The sequence below is a fragment of the Boleophthalmus pectinirostris genome, unplaced genomic scaffold (genome assembly GCF_026225935.1).
Source record: "Boleophthalmus pectinirostris isolate CB_2022bp ecotype Guang Dong unplaced genomic scaffold, ASM2622593v1 HiC_scaffold_8, whole genome shotgun sequence".
In the NCBI taxonomy this organism is placed as follows: Eukaryota; Metazoa; Chordata; class Actinopteri; order Gobiiformes; family Gobiidae; genus Boleophthalmus; species Boleophthalmus pectinirostris.
Window position 1 is genome coordinate 42,017,413 of NW_026571515.1, and position 8,270 is coordinate 42,025,682.

Sequence of the window (8,270 nt, forward strand, 5' to 3'; positions counted from 1 at the left end):
TTTGGCTCGGCTCACTAAAAGTTCCTGGCTCTTTCGGCTCCCAAGCGGCTCTTCAGATTGTTTTGTTGCAAGCAGGACTAAACCAGAACTGAACCTGGTCTAAACCAGGACTGAAAAAGGACTAAACCAGGACTAAACAAATCTAAACCATGTGTAAACCAGGACTAAACCAGGACTGAACCAGGACTGAGTGACGGGACTCAGTTTCTATCTCTCTCTCTCGAGCCCAAGATTACTCCTGGTTTATTTAATTTATGCTGAACTGCAGCCAAACATGCACATTTTTCTCTTCTATGCACACGCAGATTTCTGAAAGTTTCGTTTTTAGCCGCTGCCGCTGTCAAACTCCCTCAAGTCTGCACACGGCGTGAAGAGAAAAAAAGTGAAAGAGAAAACGCGGCTCCCAATAAGGATCAGGCTCCCGTTGTTCACTTCAAAGAGCCGGATCTAAGAGTCGCTTCGTTCGCGACCGACCCATAACTCCTAAATAGTAAATAAACTAGCGCTATTAGCCTTTAGCCGTGCGCGCCGCGGTAATTAATTATATGCGCAAATGTCATAATTCACACGTCTATTCACAGCTCATTTACATATCAATGCAGCTCCAGTAACAAATATACGGCCAATGTAGTCACTTTACAACAGGCCAATAGAAAACAGCCTGTTTATGTGCGGGAGCTACAGCAGCTAATCGCTAATAACAAATAGCCAAAACTAGCTTCAAAGTCGATGTATTTCCAACACTCACCGCTCATACAGGCTCCTCCCACATCACAAGTCTGAAATAATAAATGTCTTTTTAATCCAGACTCAAACCGATTGTCCTAAAAAGAATATAATCTCAGTGTTTCACATGGATCTATGTCTGCGGCTGTAAATAAACACACGTGAGTGACGTCACTCTGTGGTGTGTTCAGGGACAGTACGGACACACACACAGACAAATGAGTTCGCAGATAAATACTGATGTGGAGTCACATATTAGGACATTTATCTGTCTGTAAATTGGATTAAATGAAGAGAATGTAGAGAGTCTAAGCTTTATAATGAGGTATAACATGCCCATGTGAAATATCGGCCCCTATCAGCAAGTATATCGGCCAATAGCCGATATGTCTCCGGGCGCCTATATCGGCCGATAATATTGACCAACCGATATATCGGTCGGGCTCTAATCCTAGTAATAATAAATTCTAAATAAACCAAACTAAACCAGAGACCAAACCCAGGGACCAAAACAGGGACTAAACCAGGGACTAAACCGGGAACAAAATTAGGACTAAAACTTAAACTCAGCTAGAGAACTAGCACATTGTGAAGTGAAGCAGTTAAAATAATGCTAAAACATTGCACTGTTTGCTCTTTAGCTGCACAGTGAAGGCCATTTGAGCAGTGACATGATCAGAGTAATCCACTAATGAGTTAAACAACACAGAATTGTGGTTGTGGTTTTGATAAAGAAACAACAGCTCCAAGCTCCAAAAATTGGGACTGATTGTGAAATATTTGGTTAAAAATATTGTCTATGTACCTTCTTTGGTTGTGTTGTCAAAGCGTGAGAGGAAGTTTGAAATCCAGCCAATAAACACGATTTCCTCTTAGTCCAATCAGGTTCATTTGATCTTGATATTTTATGTTATTAGGTTCTTTTTTCAGTCCAACAGTTTTCCTCTTGTTCTCCTCAGACTCTGCACCAACTCTGAGCTCATTCTGTGAACTGTTCCGTGTGTGTCCCTGTCCTCTCGGTCCTCTCTGTCCTCTCTGCATTACAGATCAATAGTTTTGAGTGAACACACATTTGTACCAGAACAGCAGCGGAGCACAGCAAACGTCACAGAAGAACAGTCCCATTTCACAAAGCCCAGAATGCACCACAAACAACACTCAATAACACTCAAACCACACGCCCTCCCCACGGCAAGAAGGTTCAGAGTGTGATCTTTCTGTGAGGAGTTTGCATGTTCTCCCTGTGTCTGGATGGGTTTCCTCCATCAACTCAAAACATGCACAACAGCTCCACTCCTCTAGATAAGGGACGAGGTAAAGGAGCAAAACATTTCGAGAAAAAAACTAAACAAAAAACATGTTCAATCTTTATTGAACAAAAAGATAAAACTTGAAAACTACTGCTTCATGACATCACAAGGTGGAACAGAGCATTTTGAGCTTTGATGATGTAGACAGACTCATAATAAAGGATTACTCAAACATCTGTGGATGAAATGAAACACAACTCCCTGTCTGTTTCATTATATCATGACTTAAAGCTCACAAGCGTCAGTTTTGTGTAACGTAGGAACTTTCAGATAAACTAAAATAAGCTAAAATTACCAAGAAATGTATTTTTGTAGTACTACTTCCCATTTCTGTTGAAGTTTTGCAGTGTCAGTGTCTTTCAGCACACTGTCCCCCGCTCCCCTCCGGCCTGAAGCCCCACAGCAGACGGGGACATGTCCATACCCGTGTTGTGGGAGCTTTTATGGGGCTGGAGTGTGAGTGAGCGGAGCCTGTCTGCTCCTGGAGCCTGGAGCGCTGTTCACTCACAAAGGGAACAGATGGTCGATGGAGCTGTGACGTTTTCTATTGACTCAAACACAACACAAGCAGAGGGCGGGGCCACGTACTTCTGCTGCTACTCTCACTGCACATACACTCATGTATCTGTGTGCCGCCTGCAGTCTGTACGTCAAATGAGATTTAGAAACAAACCACTTAAGGAAAACATGAAGGTTTACTACACACTTCTAAACAAGGACTAGAGAACGTTATCGTTAAAATAACTCTAATTATAATCAACAATACTCTACAGACAGACAGACAAATAACCCTTTATAACACAGACAACACAATTAAAACACACTACTACTACTACTACTACTACTACTACTACTACTACTACTACTACTACTACTACTACTACTACTACTACTACTACTACTACTACTACTACTACTACTACTACTACTACTACTGCATTAAACATCTTCTACTTTGGTCCTGTTTTGAGTCCAGTTCTAGTCCAGTTCTAGTCCTGGTTTAGTCCCAGGTTTAGTCCAGTTCTAGTCCTGGTTTAATTCCAGGTTTAGTCCAGTTCTAGTCCTGGTTTAGCTCTAGGTTTAGTCCTGGTCTAGTCCTGGTTTAGTCCCAGGCTTAGTCCAGTTCTAGTCCTGGTTTAGTTCCAGGTTTAGTCTCAAGTTTAGTCCTGGTCTAGTCCTGGTTTAGTTACAGGTTTAGACACAAAAAAAAACACACACACACACACACACAAAAAAAATATATATATATCATATCTGAAGGACGAGTTCACGATAGTAACATTTACGGTTTTAAAATTTCACACTCGATTTCGATACCAAGAAACTGACTGGATACTCGATACAGACTCTGATACCACAATGATACTAAACCCACTCTTCCTTCAGACTTCATTTTCAACATTAAAATCATAGTACTTTCTTTTCTTTCTTTTGACTTTTGAGTGTCTAGTTTCGATGATAGTTTAGTATCGATGAGTATCTGATTTTTGATACTTTTGAAAACCCTTTTGTCTCTTGTAGACTTACTCACAGTGGGAAGAGGAACCACAATTTATGAGCTATATACTCTTGGTAGTACTAGTAGTATTTCTTCAGAGTGACTCATGTTGTAGTGATGAGTCGGTGTACTCCCTCTGGGCTCAGACAGGCACATGCTCGTTCAGCGCACTCAGCACGTCTCATCAGTGACACAAACTACTGCACACGTCACACACTCACATCTCATGAACATGACCTGAGTCGACTCGAGCTGGAGATTTAACAATATTGTACTTCTTAGCATAAAGGACTTATAGAGGCTTTGCACCGTCACGTGACCCCTATAGCAACGGTACCTACGCCGCCATGACACCGGGCACACTATGTCATTGACTTCAGCAGGGTCGGAGAAACATGGGCAGGTTTTGTTGTGTATTTGGTTCTAGACGTTCTGAAAAGGATAAAACGAATTGTTTCTTCACTGTTCCTCTGGAAATTACTCATCAGGATCAAACAAGAGAATTATCTAAAAAAAGACACGGATTATGGCTAGAGAACATAAACCACGAAGAGTTTTCCAATGGTCCCATCAAGACACCCGAAGTTTCATCAAGGTATTCGCTGTTTAAATTGTTTCATAGTTTATTTAATGAAAGAAGCACATTTCCTGAACAAAAATTTCATTAATTTATCCAGGAAAACCAGCACTAGTTTACGATTCAACGAACCCACACTGGGCTCCTGTGATCAACATGGAGCACGAGTCGAAGAGTCTGTGAGCCGAACCTCGAAAGAATCGGCCATGAAAAGATCCTCACAAATGTTAGAAAGATCCGCTCACAAAAAACGATTCATTCTAGAAGACATAGTTGTGGATAAACAAGACAATAAAGAAAACATGGGTCCTACGACGAGTGACATGTTTATATGTGCTGGAAGATCCAGTTTCTACTGCCACTCACACTGCAAATGTTTTCTTTTTACATTTTAGTTCAGTAAATGTGCTTCTCTCATTAAATAAACTATGAAACAATTTAAATAGCAAATATCTTGATGAAAGTGACGTGAGTGTGTCTTGATGGGACCATTGGAAATCTCTTGGCGGTTTATGTTCTCTAGACATAATTCCCGTTTTTTTCCTGATAATTCCCTTGTTTGATCCTGATGAGTCATTTCCAGAGGAACAGTGAAGAAACGAATCGTTTTATCCCTTTCAGAACGTCTAGATTCTAGAACAACCAAATACACAACAAAACCTGCCCATGTTTCTCCGATGCTGCTGAAGTCAATGACATAGTGTGCCCAGTGTCATGGCGGCGTAGGTACTGTTGTTATAGGGGTCACGTGACGGTGCAAAGCCTCTATTCCAACACATTTCTAACTGTTTCTCTCACTTCAATCTCAACAATGTTCTGGTGGAGTTTATGAGAACACATTTTGCAGGAGGAGATATTACAGCAGAAAAATATCCCCATAAATGATAAAACTGGCACTGCTTAAATACTTTAGGAAAACATTGGAGAAGTGAACCATTTTGTAAAATACAGGCAATACAACATGACACATGCTTGAAAATCTCCGCTGGTACAAAGAAAAGGTCCACCTGATATTTATCAAGCCTGAAAAAGTCAAGTTCTTTTTGGTCATTAATTGAACGATACGTTGGTAAAGTCATTATCATTATTGCTCATTGTTTCAAATGTGTTGTATGAATCTACAGTTTAAAGACATCATGAACAAATCAACTCTGCACGAGTCACAACTCCTGTCAAGATTAAGAATTATGAATGAGTCATTTAAACGTCTGAAAGTAGAACCAAAACCACTACAACCAGGACTCAAGCCAAGACTAAAACATGGTTAGAACAAGACCAAACCAAGACTTAAGCAGACCTAAAGAAATACAAACACATATCGAACTATAATCCCAAGAAACACCAGCTCTCCTGAATAAGGCCCGACCATATGGATTTTGTTGTTGCCGATATGAAACCGATAAAATGGGAGTTGGAATTGCCGATAGCCGATATAATCGCCGATATATTCAGTGATGTAAAAATTCACTGTAAATCTTGAATTGTTTAAAAAACTTAGGTTTGACTCTGGTGGATTTTAAATTGGATTTATTTAAGCAACATTTATTGTTATTCTGACTCTTTATGTCATATTTACAGACAGTAGGTCGGTCTAATGGCATTTTTGCATCACATTCTAGACACTAGTGATGGGTATTCCAGTTCTTTTTGGAGAACCGGCTCTTTTAGCTCGGCTCACTAAAAGCAGCTGGCTCTTTTGGCTCCCAAGCGGCAAGAACTGAACCAGGACTGAGTGTCAGGACTCAGTTTCTATCTCTCTCCTTCTCTCGAGCCCAAGATTAGTCCTGGTTTATTTATTTTATGCTGAATTACAGCCAAGCATGCACGTTTTTCTATCCTATGCACATGCATATTTCTGAAAGTTTTGTTTTCAGCCGCTGCTGCTGTCAAACTACCACAACGTGACATGAAGAAAAAAAAAGTGAGAGAACGGGACAACATGGCTCCCAGTAAGGAGCAGGCTCCCGTTGTTCGCTTCAAAGAGCCGGCCCATATCAGCAAACATATCGGCCAATAGCCGATATGTCTCCAGATGCCCATATCGGCCGATTATATCGGCCAACCAATATATCGGTCGGGCTCTACTCCTGAACCAGGGCCCAAACCTGGAACCAAACCTTCTACAGTTCGAACACTTTTCACTTGTATCAGTCGGTCATTGGAGTACGAGTCCTCAGATTATCTACAGGCGCTACAGCCAACACCTGGATCCTCACGGCGTTTCCCACACTCACAGAGCAGCGACTGAAGAGAAAACTCAACAGTGTGACCACAGAAGACACACAAAAGCCTGCAGGACAATAGAATATGGAGAATAGAATATGATGCCGGACTCGTCTTTAGCATCACAACACTTCTCTTTTGATCAACTGTTTGTGGTGTTATTTGAATTCATATTAATAATTCAGATCTTATTTAGATTGATTTTTAATTGTTATGAGGAAATAAGAAAAAACTAAAATTGTGTCGACAGTGTCACAAAATGCATCTTCAAAAGGTCAAAGAACTGGTTGACTTTGAATATTTTGAGTCACATTTAGAGCTAGAAAACCTAAGAAACCTGCACCAACACTACACCAAAGAACAACAACATGTGACAATTGGATTGTGTCATACTAAATATTATTTCCAAAGGTTAAAAGATGAGTTCACTTTAACTTGTGACCTTTAAGTCATCCTATAATGTTGTTTCCTCCTCAAAACACACCTGGTTTGTGTTGTATTTCATTCACACATGTTAACACTTTATTCATTGCGAGGAGAAAGTTCAGTTTGTCGACTGGACAAAAGTGACTTTGGTTGAAGACGTTTCGCGGCTCATCCAAGCTGCTTCTTCACTTCTGGTCAGACGCTGGTGCACAAACTGAATTCTCTCCTTGCCATGGATTCTACCTGGACGACTGAGGGATTCTTCACACTTTATTCATGATTAATCTGTGTACATCCTCAAAGCTCAAAACGCTCTGTTCCACCTCTTGATGTCATGTGGTAGTTTTCATGTGAACGGCTCCTTTTACCGTTAGTTCAGTAGAAATTCCAGGTCGGAAATGATCCAAATGATTCTAGTGAAAGTGTGTGGAGCTTAAAAACACAGTGGAGCAATTTTTGTGTTACCACATGACATCACAGGGTGGAGACAGAGATTAGAAAATAGTGTATATGGGCCCTTTAATTTTCTGTATAATCCAGATAACAACATGATTATTATTATTTTTTTTTATAATCAACTGGTCATATTAGTTCATTCATCATTACAGTTTAATTTCAGATATTTCATTTTGAAGTTTGTCAATAATAATAGTCAATAATAGTGACCAAAATGAATGTAAACATCTATGGAGAAACAATGACATAATGTTGGTCCATGTATCACTCTGGAGGTCACAGAATATAAAACCATTTAAAGTTAAAAGTTACATTTAAATTCAGATTCAGTGAAACTACAAAAAATACCAAAATGTATCATCAATGTAGCAAACAATACACTCATGTTATACTTCAGTTTAAGACCAAGTCACTTTAAACTTACCGACTATATTTAAACTCATATTTTATCTGAAAACTAAACCAAGCAGATACAAAGACTGAAAAAATTCCAAGATAATAAATGACTGATCTCACCACAGCACAAAGGAATTCCAAGTATTCCCAAAAAAGCAACAGACTTCAAGGAAACAAAGTGTTCAAACTCACAAATTTCCAAACTTTTCCACATCTTTAAGAGTGTTTTTAGATTCAAACTCACAGATTCTGGAGCTCCTTCAGCTGAGGCGCCTCTCGCTCAGATAATTCCTCTGTTTAACTGTTCAGCCGCTTGCTCCTAGTGCTTTCTGTCCAAACCAGGAAGTAGGAGGAGCTATTATCAAGCTCTCAGCCAATCCCCATGCAGCACTCACCTCCACCTGGGCAGGTAGAGGCTCTCGTCCAATCAGATGCGGCCAAAGTAAGAAGAATGTTTGTAGTTAATCTAAAAAGTGTATTTGAATACCTAATATCAGATTGAATGACGATTTAATGACTCAACAGGTTTTAAGAAATGACAAATGACAAAGGCTGCGATTGTGCATTACATACATTTGAAAACTGAATACTCCAGTGTGTCAGATGCCCTCCCCGTGTGTCAGATGCCCTCCCCGTGTGTCAGATGCCCTCCCCGTGT

The 8,270-nt window shown here is 40.1% G+C and overlaps 1 protein-coding gene across 2 annotated transcripts in view; it reads right to left on the reverse strand.

Annotated features, from left to right (window-relative positions):
- Positions 1 to 7,947, reverse strand: part of lima1a (LIM domain and actin binding 1a) — a 43,669-nt gene extending 35,722 nt beyond the window's left edge. Inside the window, exon 1 of one of the 2 annotated variants that reach the window (XM_020942041.2) lies at positions 7,857 to 7,947. The gene's annotated coding sequence lies outside the window, so the exon portion shown is untranslated. Of the gene's footprint in view, positions 1 to 1,531; positions 1,759 to 7,856 lie in introns of those variants that run through there. The other variant, XM_020942042.2, reaches the window with a different exon arrangement.
- Between the last annotated feature and the right edge of the window lie 323 nt (positions 7,948 to 8,270).